This window comes from Amblyomma mixtum, chromosome 1 (assembly GCF_055824585.1).
Source record: "Amblyomma mixtum isolate Tamu chromosome 1, ASM5582458v1, whole genome shotgun sequence".
NCBI lineage: Eukaryota > Metazoa > Arthropoda > Arachnida > Ixodida > Ixodidae > Amblyomma > Amblyomma mixtum.
The window spans coordinates 130,563,636-130,577,893 of NC_143012.1; the positions used below are offsets into that span (position 1 = coordinate 130,563,636).

The following is a 14,258-nucleotide window of genomic DNA, read 5'->3' on the forward strand; positions in this document are numbered from 1 at the left end:
CCCCTTCAGCGCCAAGCCAGTCGAGCCAGGTGGTGATAGATAGAGAGGGTGGGGGGAAAGTACCCGACTGCTGAGCAGCCGGGCAATAGAAGAGGCAATGGGCCAGGTCCGCATAGATACAGGGGCAGTTGGGACAGGAAGGGTCCGATCGATAGCGATAGAGGAAGAGGCGGGACGGGGTGATAACTGCATTCATCTGAATGTGCCGAATAAGGCGAGACTCCGGCACCGTGAGTGATGGATGAGGGGGAGGGTAAAGGCGTTTGTCGAGGCGGAGCTCAAGGTAGACCTCTTTTATGGTGCGGCGAAGAGTGAGTCTCCCACCGTCCTCCGAGGGCTTGGGCCAGGGGATCAACGGTGCCCGGAAAATTGTGTCGCGGGCGAGCTGATGGGCCAGCTCATTGCCGTCAATCCCTGAATGCCCAGGGACCCAGCGGAGGAAAACGATGGAAGGCTGCAGTGCGGAGACCGCTCGTTCGACCTCCTGTTGGAGAGAAGGGGTCAGGGTGCGTTTCTGTATGTGGTGTATAGCGGCTTGTGAGTCTGAATAGACTGTGTACTCTTGGAGAGAGGGAACGAGGGCAAATGACTGGAGGGCATGCGCAATGGCGAGAACCTCGAGGGACAATGCGTCTGGAGGGTGTAGATACGGCCCGCTGGTGTGGGTTTCAGGAGCAGGGAGGTGTGGATGGTACAGGGCGTAGCCGCAGGAACCTCGAGGAGCCACGAAGGAGGCATCCGTGTAAGCTACACCCTGGGTATCAACGAGAGGGGAATGGTGCTGTGCGGCCGCATGACGACGTCCGGCATGCAGGACGCGGGACATGTTGGTCGGGAGGGGAAGGATACGAAGATTGGGAGCGGGGGTGGGAATAGGAGAGGTAAACGGGGAGATTGGAATGGGCGAGATACCCGCTTGAGTCAATAACCACTGACCCTGACGGGTAAGGGAAAGCCGGGCAAGCTGCGAGTCAGGATGGAGACTGAGAAGAGAACGAAGAGGATGGAAGAGGCCTGTGGCAAAGAGCTTAGTGGTAGAGGTAGTGATAGGGAGGTTGAGAGCTGCCTTGTAGAGGCCCACAAGGGCAGTCTCGAGAGCTTTAAGTTGAGTCTGAGTGAAGGAATCGTAGGGTGCAAAGTACAAGACCTTGTTGAGGGCCAGCGCGTGGGCAACTCGGCACGCGTGAGCCTCGTGGAGACCTGAGCGTCGAGTGACCACGCGCCGCAGGAGGTGAGTTACAGAGTGGCAGGTGGTGACAGCGCGGTGGAGGGCTTGCACATTCTTAGCCGCATGCAAAGGGAAGCCAAGAACTTTGCACTGTGTGACGACAGGAATAGGAAAGCCAGAAAGGTGGAGAGAGACGAAGTGGTTGTGTGAGCGCTGGTAGGAGGAATGGTTGAGAAGGAGAAGCTCGGATTTCTGAGGAGCAGGAGAGAGGCCAGCGGTGGTGAGAAAGGAGTCGATGAGATCTAGGCCACGTTGCAGGGTGTCCTGTACGTGACCGGGAGAGCCAGATGAACACCATAGTGTGATGTCATCGGCGTAAAATATATGATGCAGGTCGGGAATTTCAGCTAGCTGGGAGGCGAGAGGGGCCATAGCGAGATTGAAAAGGGTAGGAGAGAGAACAGCACCTTGAGGAGTGCCACGGGTGAGGTGGTGTGGGTTAGACAAGTGGGTATCTACTCGAAAGCTAACCACACGTTTAGAGAGGAATGAGCGGATATAGGAGTACATGCGGGAGCCACAATCTAGAGAGGCGAGTTGAGAAAGGATTTGATCGTGGCGAGCACCGTCAAAGGCCTTGCGAACATCGACGGTCACAAGTGCGTAAATTTGAGTGGCTGTAGGAGAAAGAAACGTTTGCTGGAGAATCAGAAACATGTCCTGTGCACAGACGCGGCGTCGGAAGCCAATGAGAGAATGGGGGAAGAACTCCCGTGCCTCAAGAAAATCAGAGAGGCGAGTCAGAGCCATTCGCTCAAGGGTCTTACCAACGCACGACGTCAGGGAGATTGGGCGGAGATTAGAGAGAGAGGGAGGTTTGCCCGGCTTTGGAATCATAGAAATAAGGGAGGATGTCCAGGAGCTCGGCAAGCAGCCGCTCTGCCAGGCCTCATTGTAGGTTTGAAGGAGGAATTCTTTGGCGCAGTCAGGAAGGTTGAGAAGTGTGGTGTATATAATGGCATCCTCACCGGGAACCGAGCGTGTAGCATTAGCAGCCAGAGCAGATTCGAGCTCCCGGAGAGTGATGCATTGGTCCAGATCGGGGTTAGGTCCACCTGTGTACACCGGGTAGGAGGGTGCCAGAGGGGGCGGGAGGTAGAGAGAGGCGAGTTGATCAAAAACTTCGGAAGGAGTCCCCTGAGTGAGGGCTTTAGCTAGAGTGGGAGCAAGGGCAGGCTCAGTGCCAAGGAGGGATTTAAAGAGAGACCATGCGGACCGCGAGTGCAAAGAAGAATCAAGGCCATCACAAAGAGCACTCCAACGAGAGTGCTCGAGGGAGGCGCAGTGGGTGACGATCTCAGCCCGCAGAGCAGTGATCCGGGAGGAAAGTTGGGCATTGTGTGGTTGGGAGCGAAAGGAGCGTTGAAGACGTTTACGGTGACGCCATAAGCGGAGAAGGTGAGGAACTGGGTCTTGGATTGGGTAACGAGAGCGAACGCGACGGCTACTGGACGTGAGCGCTGCAGAGATGCGCGACGTCCAGTCGTCGTAGGATTGAAAGGAGTCGGAGGCGAGATTAGTGCGAAAAGCATGCCAGTCAGTGTGAATAACCGTATGACAGCGAGGGATGTGGGAAAGAGAGGCGGTGATGTGGATGAGAAAGTGGCCACTTAGAAGAGTTTCGGTTGTCACAGATACAAGAAATCTCTACAATATAATAATCGAGCGTTTCTAGATTTGACCTGCCTCTCTCAAACTGTACCGGCCTATACCCTGCGCAATACAGGAAAACGGTCTATTCCTTTTTGTCGCACCAACTACGGCAATCAGATGCTAAGATACAATATGCCATACTTATTAAACCAATTACAATCCATGAATATCGATATTTCCAAAAGCAGCTTGCGCGAAATTAAAACTGCGTTTAAATAAGCAAGAAAACGTTGTTAAGTATATTCTTTTTAATGATGTATAAAATGTATTGTATGTATAACTGTGTCTGTGTAAAAAGTCTGTCTCTAGCGTTTGACCATCTTCCTATGTTTGTTGCTGTATGCCATGTAAAAGGGGGTCCGGGGGTCCCTCAAGTGATCTGCGATCACTTTTTACCCGGACCTACCCACATCTATGATGTAAATAAAACAAACTTCAAACTTCAAACTTCAAACTTCAGTGAAAGGAAAGTGAACCCCGAGAGAAAGTGAGGTCGGGTTTCGTGGGGCGTTGTGAGGCAGTGCCCGCTCGAGTAGGAGAGCCTGGATTATTAAGAAGGGTGAGGTGGCGTTCCTGGGACAGACAATGGAGGAGGCGGCTGGGTTTGAGGGTTTGTGGGTAGCTCCAGAGTGTGTGAGGGGCATTAAAGTCACCACCAATGAGGAGATGGGAGTGAAGGAATTTGCCCAGACCAGAGAATAAAGAGGAAGTGACGGGGGGTTGTACAAAGACAAAAGGACAAGTGAGATACGGGAAGATGGGTTGTAATAAACCACACCAACTAAATATTTAAGGAGGGTGGAGGGGATGTCAATTTGCTCTACGAGCACGTCACTGCGTAAATAAATAGACGCAAGTGGTGTGGCCGTAGTGGCATGGTAGGCGCGGTAGCCTGGGACATTGCGGGCCGTCCGGGTCTCCTGGAGAAGGAGAAAATGAGGCAGAGAGGGGCGGGTGAGTAGATACTGGTGGAGGGGGGTCTTATTGTGGCAAAGATTTCGGCAGTTCCACTGCACAATCTTGAGGTCCTCGCCAAACGCCATTATGTTAGTGGAGAAGAACGCGATGGTACGCGTTCCTTCTTTTTTTCCGGGGGCAGTGACTCATGGACGGATTGGAGCATAGATGCGAAGGATTACAATTGCTTTGATTGTGCTTGGAGGGTGGTAAGAATCTGGAGAACCGAAGTTTCCAGCTGAACCAAGCGAGTGTGATGTGCCTGTGTGGTGGTTTCGACAAGGTCAGCCAAAGGGGCGACCTGGGCGCTGGAGGAGGGAGTGGTGAACGTGGCAAGGTGCTCATTTAGCTTGCTAAGCTGGGAGGTAAGAGAGGAGGTGGTTGTCTGGAGGGCTTGAGTCAAGGCATGTATCTGTTGTTGTAGATCGTGGGAAATGCGCTGCTGCTCTCGCTGCTGGCGTTCCAGCATTGCCAGCCGGAGGTCGATTGAGCGGCTCTCGTCAATCAAGGATGGAGAGGGTGGTTTAGTGGAAGAGAGGGACGCTGGCACCGAGGATCCTTTAACTATGGCGGCGTAGGAGCCTGGTGGTGACGTGATCGGAGCTGATGGAGATTCATGATTAGAGGAGGAGGAGGAGGGGGTGGTGGGTTGAGTGGCCCGGCGCAAAGCTACACTTCGTCTCACAAGATGTTTGCAGCACTACGGAAGGTAGAGCTCTGTCGTCCAATCAGGGCTGCAGAAACGCAGAAAATAGTCCCTCGAATATTTGAGTAGTGTATGACTATTAATCAAAACAATAAGCATTGCAACTAAAAACATGATTTTGACAGGTATATTTAAATGGTAGGGAGTGTTTCAATCACTGGTGAAATTACCAGACAAAGCCCGTACGGACACAGCTCTGCGGAGGCCTGCTGCGATGTAGTGATGCGTCACCACTTTCCAACATGGCGTCGGTCGAGTCTGTTGTGTCTCCTGTGTGCTCTACACCGACAGTGCGCTGTTTCCCCAAGCAGGCGAAGCAGGTGGCTTTAAATGTTCTTGAAGCGCTTCGCGTCGAGTGCGGGGGCAGTTGGAGTACAAATGCGCTCATCAAGAGGACGGCAAAACTCACGCAGGTGAGCGAGCGAACGCTTTACAAGTGGACAACGGAGACGTTGATCGCGGGCCGAGTGTTGTTGAACGCGGGCCGTTTAACGTGCGTTGCCTCTCGCGCAGCACATGGGCTTGTTTTGCATTTCGCCACCATCGACACTCGGCTGCCTCGGCACGCTGGAGTAAATAAATTTATCTGCACATGACACGATTACTGAAATTTACTGCGACGCGACAACAGAGGAACTGATGAGAACAGGTTGCGACAAAAAAAAAAGTGGGAGTAGTCCCTTTGGAACGGGCGTCCGCCTGACCAAAAACAAACCAAAAAAAGAATAAAAAGACATCAAGCGCCACCTGGGGCCCGATTCTCGATATTCGCCAATCCGCCATGAGCGGGGCGTACCCGTGACGTGTGAATCGGGGCGGTGCCAAGTTACGTAAACGCAGAATAGGATGACGACATTGAAGAATAAAGAAAAAAGTATGACAAAAAAATAAACAGTGTCGTCTGCTACTTGGCGCCAAGTACAAAAAACACCGCAGAGTTGCGGCGCGAAGGTGAGTTAGCACAGTAGCGCCGTCGAGATGGACGGTGAAATGCGTTGCGGCGGCGGTCTCGGCGTACTCGCCGCACGCATTAGCTGAGTGATGGTGCTGAATGCGACGCTAAAGACCCTGTGGCCGGTCGTCACGGAAATAAGAGCGACCGCTTATTGCCCGAAGCCATCGCGCAGCGCGTCGCGTCTCCGCACTTGTGAGATGCGATCAGCGTCACGGGGAGAGGAATTGGTGGAGAAACGGCTGGCTCTCGATCGTAACCTCAACGCGTCAGTGGCGTTGGAAAGCTTTACCTCACCGCGTCACTTCTTCAGGTGCTTAGAACTTAACGCTACCCTTGGTTACGTTTGCAAGCGGCCGCGCACGAAACGCGACTGCGAATCGCGTCAAGTGCAACGCTATGAGCGCGTACTTCTTATTATCAAAAGCGTCAAATGCGAAAGCAAAATAGGGAGATATTGTTTCCCGCCAGTACTTAAAGAAAAACAGACACAGCTAAAAGTCCACTGTCAACAGAAGCATGTATTTCACAGTGTTGGCGTTTCACTTAATCTCAATAGGACATGGCACTCATCTTTTGCTTTGGGAACATTAACTAAGTCTGCCTGCAAGCAGACTTCACGGACTTTATATAAAAGCACCTCACGAATGCATGGCGTAGAGTGGCAGGTACATTATTTCATTCAAATAAAAAAAGGCTCTCAATAATGCTATTTAATTTCAATGTTTGAAAAGGCCCTCAATCTCTTTAATTCTGTCTAACAATGAGCACACAGCAGTTACCAAGGGCATATAGGCAGCTACACCACTCGTGTGATGCAAGTACGCACCAAAATGTGAGAGGTGAAACAAAATTTGCCATGCCCATCCCTACAATTCCTTTGCTGCAGGACAACAGTAATGCATCTACAGCAGCACCAGGCAGCTCCTTTCAATGCAGCAAGATTCCTTGTAAGAGGGCAACGTGTGATGCCAAGAGAGGTGAAGTCGGCTGGAAAAAGATATCTTCACATATGCTACTCAACATTGGGGAGTGGGACGAATATAGAAGAGGATAGTGAAAGTGGAGGGTGATGCCACATTACAAACAGCTAATGCAGTGTGCAAGACACTTGCTTTATTTGCTTCATGCAAGTTATTGGTTTGGTTTATTGGGGTTTAATGTCCCAAAGCAACTCAGGCTATGAGGGACGCCGTAGTGAAGGGCTCCGGAAATTTCGGCCACCTGGGGTTCATTAACGTGCATGCAAGTTATTATCATAGGATGCACATACACGCGTATTATCTAGTGCACATGTCATATTAAGCCTGAACATGCCTCGGTGTCAGGTCAAGCTAGGAGCTGAAGGAGAATAAAAACAATGGTGAGTTAAGAAGGAAGAACAGCAACACAACAAGAAAAGCACAAGCATGCACAGCAGCAAGATAACACACAAAGGGGCCCACAGTATTTGAGGGAGGCAGCATCACAGACAAGCAGTTGTATTCTGGCAGAAGGTCCATTAATGCAGCATGATAACACTGGATGATGTGGATTGGTTTTGGCAAGCCCTGTGCACTCCACGAGCAATCTACAAGAGGCCTCAGTCATGTTTCTAGCCTGATGTGCAAGTGCATGACTTTCCCTCTGTGCACACTCCTGACCACATACATATCAGGGCCATTGTTGGTTCTCTTTGAGTGGTGAATCACAATGCTGTTAGGCAACATTTACACCATACACTGATGCAATAAAGACATTGTGATGCCACTATTGTGCACTACAGGAGAGTAATGCTCAATGAAATGCGTTCACTCTCAAAGTAGTTTCCTTTACTGTGAACTAAAATAGACAACCCTCTATGTACACTCAAAATATGACATCTACAGTTCAGTGAAGGGCACCATACGAGATGTAGGTGCTGAAATGTCGGCAAATGTCTGAAAGGACACTGAGGACCAATCGAAGTTGCTCTGCAAAAGTAGACTACCACATTCCAATAACAAAGGGCTTACTGAGAACAAAGCTTGTGTACAGCTCAGAGATTATTTGTTCAATGAAGCAGTTCAAAATTACTGTGGTGAAGCGCGTTGGCAGGAAGGAGCCCTTGGTTGGCAATAACTTTATTAGTCCCACTTCAGTGGATCAGGTGAGGGTGGCTGAAGGGGTGTTGAACAGGTTGGCGACGGCCCTCAGGCCACTCTAGGTGACCAGGCACTGTTTGGCTGCGGCGACCTTCAAGGCCCAGACCATGATGCAATGCACAGAGCAGCCTCCCATCGCTCCTGTGATTCCATCCCTTGGAAAGGAGGTTTTGGTTTGTTTGGGCAAGCCTGATAGGTGCATTTAAAATTACGCTCTGGTGCTTGAGCATAAGTGACAGGTTGGAGATTTCTCCCTTCTATGTATGTATTACACTCTACTGCATGAAAAAAAAAATAGAACACTTAAAATGCCTAGTGGTGTGTGCGCATGGAGGGTAAATTGTTTTTTTGAGCATGATTAAGGCAGCTTGAAAAATGGTAAGCAAGTTTGACTCAGAGTTTCCATGAGGAGAGTGTTAAATTAATGAACCGGAACTATTCATCACCAATATAATGATATAACAGGTAGCAAAATGTTGATGAAATTGGAGTCATTGCAAGTGCCTGTGCATAAAATTTAAGCCCCCTGAAAAATTACCGTCTTGTATAGCTTTGCTGGCTAATTTCTCTTTAAGTTCAAGCAGGAGTGTGAAACCAAACCAAGTCAGGTGGAAACAGGCTGCTATTCTTTTTTCACACTATAAGAATAATTTTTTTTTCTGACTACCACCAAGTAATATTATTAGTGCTGTATGGTATGTGATGGCATCACAATTAGTGCTAAGAAGTTATTGGGTGCCATGTGCAACCAGAAAAGAAAGGTACGGAAAGCTTGCACACACTACTGTCAAGGAGAGAGGCTGCGATTCTGCAGAAGACCCAGTGTTATCCAACCGGCATTGTGTCAAAAAACAAGCTTCACGCGTGGATGTCCGCAGTGAAAGTCACTGAAAAGAGGATTTGTAATCTGAATCCAAACGTCAGCACATGTCTGAAACTACTTCACTTTATAAAATAATAGATTTTACGTACAGAAAATTAATAAATTTCTGTCTGCCTTGAAACCCATGACCCCTGGATTGCCAGCCAGGCACGCTACCAACTAGGCCGTGCAGGCACATTGACTTTACTGAGGTACAAAGTGGGAGGGAGTGATGCGCGGGTGCTGTTGGCTTAATTTGAAGCCTAGCATTGTAATTACTGCAGTGAACTAAAGATGTGCCAATTAGTGAGAAACTAATTACAATAACATTATGTAGGTGAACTGCAGTGTGGAAGAGTTCAAAGACAAGAATTAGGAACCTGTGTTGAAGCAACTGTGATAAATGTGTGAACACGAATGAAGAACAGTGACTGTGTGTGTGAAGAGAAACCGCTGTAGGGAGCCATAAACACTGTTGTGTCACACCCATGAATGCTGGGCTTAAGTGTGCCCCTACATTTCTGGGGAGCGAGACAAGTTGCATTGCCTCTTAGGTGTTGCAATTTGCTCAAAAAAAGTGAGGTGTCTTTTACATGCAGAGTGAGAAGTTTGTGGAAGCCATTATTGGCAAAATAATTTATTTCCATCACTGAACTTCATGCATCCTAGAATTAATTATGCAGCCTAACTGCAAATCATTACCTAGTGCAACAATACACATTGACGAATGTGTCTCATCTACACAGATAAGAATTTTTTTGGGACAGGCCCGTCTTTCATAACCGTTTGACGGTAGTATACATGCACATTAGTGTTGCCTAGTTCGCAAACTTAAGTAGCTAGCAGTCGCCTTTGCTAAACAGAAAAATGGCAGCACGTACACTGATATGGTCCAGTCACACTAAGGGTTCAGGGGGTGAGCAGGTTGTCTCGGATTTTTCATAAAATGACCAAACAGCATCCCCAATTTGCATGAAGCAAAACGCAAGGGAACATGTCAATGAAAATGGGATCTAACAGAGTTTCACTGGGAGGAAAGGAGGGCAGTGATCTTCCAATGCATGCATTCAAGGTTGATGGCCCAGCACAGAAGAACACAGACCACAAATCCTGGAAAGAGAAAAAGATCCCAAACCTGGGAAGACCGCCTGAGTAACCCAGAAAGATCAACAAAGTTTACTACTACTACTACGACTATTATGATCCATTTCCAGTAGAATTATTGAACCGGATTATGCCCTTCCAGCTACAAAATGCCATTTGGAGCTTTATTATTGAAACACAAATTACGTCCAGCTGCATAATTTATACCTCCATTTACCTTCAACTGAAATAATGTACAATTTCTAGGTTTTCGTCACAGGTACAAATTTGAGCTAGAAGATGGGAATGGGTAGAGGTGTGAAGACGCTGGCCAGGCCTTGCATTTTCATCTGGGAAAATGACCATGAAACAATTACGTGACTTCTCCTTCAGGAAAAATAGTTCACTGCTGTATAGCTACTTCCAGCATGTGAAAGAGGCAGTCGAAAGCAAGCACACAGAGGCAACCAGATGCCATGAGACAAAGCATGTTGCGATCTTATCACACAAACAGTGCCACACAAGGCATGTTGCACCCTGAAGAACAGATGTTGTAAATGACTAGAGGCATAGCGACCATGCTGTATGTTGAGGATGTTGTGGACTGCTGGCTCTCAACAAACACCAAAGCAAACAGATAAGCACTGGTGAATGCATGTGCAGTGAACACCCTGGTGCTAAAAGGAAAACATTTTGGTGCTTTCCTGTCCTTCACTGAACTTAAGCACCAAATAAAATGTGCGTTGTGTACAAGCAGAACACGTAGGGAGGCACCACACGAAGGGATGGCACTTCTTCACAATCACCAAAGCATGTGTTGAAGCATGCACTCAGCAAGTTGGCAGACGGTAGGCTGAAAACACTTGGGGCACTTCCTGACTTACACAAAACTGCAGCACCAGACAAAAATGATTTCTACTGTCATGGATATCACCAATATGGTCCTATTCAAAGAACAGCACCAAAATGATGAAGACTTCATCAGCATCCTGGCAGTATGCTATCAAACTTGAAGCAGAGCAAATGTATGCTGATTACTTGTGGCATAGCTACACGTGACAATCACGGCAGTGAGTGCAATTCTCGAAAGCAGCTGCTGATCATGCACTTCCTGTCTGTCAGGTAGAATTCAAATGGTGCTGTGTCCTCCTCCTTGCTGTAGATGTTGGTGCTCCTTCTGTTATCACCACCTGCCAGTGGTGTCATGGTCCTGCAGCTGAGTGTGGATGAATATGTTGTGTTGCACAGTGCAAGCTCCGCTGACCTTTGCAGAGAACTCTTGACCATGGCGTACCATGACCATGACACCTTTGCAGACACCTCATGTAATCGTTCAGGAACCAGGTATCACCACCCAGCTAGGCAGCCAGTCCAGCCGAGGTGTGAGCGAAGATGAATCTGGCATCATGGCTCCCGAGCACACGAGACCCCACGGTGAGAGTAGTCCACCACATCTGCATAAGATGCAAACCATCACCTGCACATTAATCAACGCTGTGCACTGAAATCTTCCAACGAGCTATACATTGCGTTTCCAAATATGAGAAATTGTTGAAGCCTCAAGTTCAACTATTGTCTAGTTTTACGTACAAATGTAAAATACGCTGACTGCAAAATCATTCATTAGTATCAAAACGAAGTGTTGCCATATAGCTAGAGGTACTTGATGACACATTTCCCAAACTGATGGATACAAATAATTAATACACACTTTTTATACTCAAGAAAACCACCACAGAATGCACTGCAAGGAAGGGCACAAGTTCAACTGTTTATGACTACCATGAGTTTTTTAGTATATGCATGCTTTTTCATTTTGCACCAATTGAAATGAGGCTACCTTGACATTGCGGTCACTAAGAGAAATCCAAAGCCAGAGAACAACACTGCGTGTCACCCACACCTATCTCCACTGTCACCTGAAAAGTACAGACATGATTAATTTACATGTGGTTCTATTTACACTGTTCTTCCTTGCTCAATAAACTATATATAAATGCAGACAGATATCATTAGCCGCATGCAATCTTACTGCAGGCAAACATGCTATCCCTTCATGCCTGCCACAGCACACTAAGCACGTGCTCACCAGTTTAACGATTTCCATGCGGGCAGCACATGGAGAGAGACTGCACATAAATGGGTCATGGATGGATCCCGCACAGATTCTTGTGAGCTGGAACCTTCACCGGCAGGAACACCACACCTGTAAATAAAATGTACAAGACTCATATATATTTGTTTTCCGTGTGCCCTTAGAGAAATAATTTTTTCCACCCTCCTACGGTAATTTCCACGTGACTGCTGCGTAACTGATGATGTAACACTGTTATGAAAATTTCAGCTTGAATAGCGAAATCACTTTAGTGTGCTTCATTAATAATGCTTAAGACAGGTTATAGTATTCTTTTACGGTGTCACACATTTTTTTTTTCACACTTAAGGAAACGACGCCTTTCAGCTGATTTCACCGATGCTGCCTTTCACATTCATCAACACCAAACACAAAGAAATCGATCAACGTACTAGCATGCTAGGCTTTGTTTTCTCAACTTGGCGCTGTGTGCAAAAACTGAAACACAGTATGAAAAAAGCAACGCGAAGTGCCGAATACAAATTTCGGATTCTTGTTTTAAAGTCATCTCCAGCATGCATGCGAAAGGAATGAGAATGATGCTACACACACACGGATGTCTCGTCAAGAAGCCCGACACATTCCTGGAGTTTGTTGCTCGGCCGCGCGAACACCTCTCGTGTCATCCGCTCATCACGCGAGGCAAAGCCCATCCGTTCAGCGACGTTTCACAGCTGGCGATCGTCCCTCAGAGCTCGACAGTCCGGCACTGCTTCTCGCCGCAATGCATCCTTGCATAGCCACCACATATATGCCTCGTCAGATGATTGCACAGACGAGCTGTCTAGTCAGAGACAACTAGAAAGCATCGCGGTGACCTCGAAAGTCGCTCACCTTTCCCACTTCTAGGGTTTAACAAACGACGAATGAATGCAAGGAGCAGCAAATCGCAACGCCGGCACCGCCATTCGAGCAATTTTCGCGCTTCACTAACCGCACGGACGGATGATTTCTCACCGCGAGCGAAGGGTTTGCAACGGGAGAGCAGTTAGCGCCCCCATGCGGCTGTACGATTAAGCCTTCACTATTAACGCTCTCGAGGGTTGCTTATCTCAGATGAGCTCTTACAACGCGATATCATTACATTGTGCAATCAAAACAAGACTTTTGTAAGCTTAGTTTTGTCTTGAAATAAATACCCGTTAAAATGCGGCTACCTAACGCCGTATAAATCAGCATTTCACTAACTCATTTGCATGATTCGGGTACCTTTCGCCGGGCGAAATGATGGCGGCGAATTTCAGCCATTTTTTGCAATGGCGGCACAACGTAAACGTGATGAAACGTCATTCTGACATCACTCCAAAATGTGTGCCTATCACGTGATTTACGTGATATTGTTCCAACCAATCAGATTTTAGGAAGTTGCCATTTCCGGTGTGCAGCTATTTTCTCCGAATTGGCAAGTCGAGCGCAAGTGCTCTCGCACGGACCGCTTGTAGCTTCTTTTCCCTTCACAATCACATATATGTACCAGCCGGGCACCAAGAATAGCGCTACAAAAATGCGTTTTCAATGCCACGTCAAATCGACGTCACCGCGAAAAGTGCTTGCGTAACCGACCCTGATTGACACGCCCATTGACGGCGATTGACACTTCTGACAGCCAATCAGAGAGGCAATATGGCGCCGACAGGCGAATGTGAATATCGAGAATAGGGCCCCTGCTATAGGTAGAAAGAAGCCACCTGGACATCAGGTGGATCGAACCACAGGCGCGTAGGAACACACTAATGTAGTGCGCGCCATCCTGATTGGACGAGAGAGCTGTACCTTTCGTAGTGCTGCAAACAGCTTGTGAGACGGAGTATAGGCGTCGGAGGTATGCAGTTTTAGCACACTCGCGTTGTTTAGCAAGGAGAAAGGGGCAAGTGAGGTCGAGGGAGGGGTGGGTGTTCACCTTGCAATGAACGCACCAGGGCTGGGCACACACATGAGCGGAAGGGTCAGCGGGTAGAGGAGCAGCACAGCGACGGCACTTGGCCGGAACGCTGTGCTGGGGGCATTGGTGGGCGCGGTGGCCTAGAGTGAGACAACGGGTGCAGGTGGGAGGCTTAGGTTTATGAGGACGGCACCGGAAGGCAACGCGTTTGAAATAAACAAAGTGGGGGATGACGGTACCAGCGAACGTAATGAGCACTGATTGAGTGGATCCCATCATGCGAGCAGCGAGAATATCTGTTTTGAAAGACTCTAGATCATGCATGAGCTCATCAGGAGTGAAGTGGCCACCGACGTTATGGATGACGCCGAGGCATGAGATGGGAGGATGGGGGGAATAAGTTTTGATGCTGACAGGCTTACCGTGAAGGTGAAGGTGCGTGATCGAAAGTAGGAGGTTGGCGGTGAGAGGAGAATGAGTTTTTAAAAACACAAGGCTTTGGGCTGGCTTAGCCTGAAGGGTGATGTCTGCACTGGTCTTGGAGGAATGTTGTGCAGCTGAGGTGACTGCGGCGAGCACGTCGTAGAGAGGCAGCTTGGGATTGAGGGTACCAGGAGGGAGTTGTATTCCAACAGTGATGAGCTCGGAGCGGGGTCGGGTGGCGGAAGCAGGCTTACG

At 48.5% G+C, this 14,258-nt stretch overlaps 1 long non-coding RNA gene across 1 annotated transcript; it reads right to left on the bottom strand.

The window, feature by feature from the left end:
* Positions 1–10,930: 10,930 nt before the first annotated feature.
* LOC149367604 (uncharacterized) lies at positions 10,931–12,392 on the bottom strand. Its single transcript, XR_016287462.1, has 3 exons — positions 12,249–12,392; positions 11,654–11,770; positions 10,931–11,018 (listed from the first exon to the last, which is right to left on the bottom strand). It is a non-coding gene; the product is annotated as an uncharacterized LOC149367604 (long non-coding RNA).
* Positions 12,393–14,258: the final 1,866 nt, after the last annotated feature.